This window comes from Hippopotamus amphibius, chromosome 3, assembly GCF_030028045.1.
Source record: "Hippopotamus amphibius kiboko isolate mHipAmp2 chromosome 3, mHipAmp2.hap2, whole genome shotgun sequence".
Classification (NCBI taxonomy): domain Eukaryota; kingdom Metazoa; phylum Chordata; class Mammalia; order Artiodactyla; family Hippopotamidae; genus Hippopotamus; species Hippopotamus amphibius.
The window spans coordinates 142,423,784-142,425,450 of record NC_080188.1 but is presented as its reverse complement, the minus strand read 5'-3'; the positions used below and the strand labels follow the sequence as shown (position 1 = coordinate 142,425,450).

At 51.2% G+C, this 1,667-nt stretch overlaps 1 pseudogene; it reads right to left on the bottom strand.

Annotated features, from left to right (window-relative positions):
• Positions 1 to 402: 402 nt before the first annotated feature.
• On the bottom strand, positions 403 to 646 carry LOC130850447 (NADH dehydrogenase [ubiquinone] 1 alpha subcomplex subunit 3-like; annotated as a pseudogene).
• Between the last annotated feature and the right edge of the window lie 1,021 nt (positions 647 to 1,667).

Below are 1,667 nucleotides of genomic sequence, written 5' to 3'. Positions count from 1 at the left end.
TTCTCTTGTTGTGGAGCACAGGCTCTCGGCACGTGGACCTCAGTAGTTGTGGCGCACGGGCTTAGTTACTCTGCAACACATGGGATCTTCCCAGAGCAGGGATCAAACCCGTGTCCCCTGCATTGGCAGGCGGATTCCTAACCACTGCACCACCTAGGAAGTCCCTACAATATATTCTTGAGCTTCTTTATTGTATGCAGAGCAGTTTGTACCTCTTGCCCCTCACCCTTCCCTTTCCCCCCTGGAAATCACTAGTTTGTTTCTCTACATCTGTGAGTCTGCTACTTTTTTGTTATGTTCACTAGAGTGTTTTATTTACATAATTTACTTATTTGTTTATTCCATGTCCACATTTTCCTGGGGGCCACAGGGGAGGGGGCCTCTCCCTGTGCACGGAGGTGCTCACACTTTCTCCATCCACTCCAAGCTTGGGCCTTGGGGCCCCGGGGGTGACTGGGCATGTTCCCACCGTCTTGGAGGGGCACTGGATGGTTGTAGGGGGTGGCCCGGTTGGTCAGGAGGTTGTACTTGGTGCAGAGGCTGAGTGGGAGCAGAATTACAGTGAGGCACATATGGTGAAGGACAGGACCAGCTCTGGCTGCTTGGCCCAAGCGTTCTTGAGGAAGATGGCGCGTCTCACAGCCATCTTGGTCTCCCCATCTGTGTCATTCATACCTGGCAGACTGCTTCACAGACATCCGCTCACTTGACATCCAAGGTTACAGTCAAGGCTGCCGTATCTCCATGTCACAAATGAGAAAGTTGAGGCCCAGGTAGGACACATGCACACAGCATGGAAGGAAAAAGGCAGAGCAAGAACCCAACTCTTCTGACCCACACAACCGTGGTCCCAGTCTCGGTCATGCTGAGGGTCACCAGTGGAGCTGGGCCGTGATCCAAGTGTAGAGGGGACACTTTTTTTTTTTTTTTTTTTTTTTGGCTGTGCTCTGAGGCATGTGGGATGTGGGATCTTAGTTCCCTGACCAGGGATCGAACCTGTGCCCCCTGCAGTGGAAGCGTAGAATCATAACCATTGGACTGCCAGGGAAGTCCCCAGGGGGGACACTTTTAAATGTGCATTTCAAAAGCATTTCTTCTATCCGTTTGTCAAACAGACCTTGAAAGGACACCAGTTTCTTTGTGTGCTGTCATCTTGGGCTGGGTGTTCACAATTCTCTTAGGATGGTTCTGGAATTAAACAGCAAAGTGCCCCAGAGTTCCCCTGCTTGCCATGAGAGGGCATGTTTCAACTGTTGAGAAATGAGAAGAAGCTTCTAAACTCTCTTGGAAAGTTCTGGACAGAAAAATAAATGTTCAGATGCATCCTAAGAGTCTAGTGGGAAAAACTTAAAGCCAGCTCATAATTGGGGTTCAGGCATAGAGAACGATCTGATGGAATAGGTTCCCCAATGAAGGGAGCCTCCTGTGAGGAAGTCTCAGTGGCCATAGCAAAGGTGCAACCGTGTGGAGCAGCCTCAGCCGCAGGGCTCGGGTGTTGGACAGAGCTGTGTGTACACCTTACAGATATGGCCTGAGGCTGGCCTGACCATCCCTTTCCCTGTATTCACCCCCTGCCCCTGCCCCAAAGAGCCTGTGATCCAGAACGATGATGGGCTGGGGCATCAGTGAGAGAGCTGTCACTTGAAACCCAGCAACCCTTCTGCTGG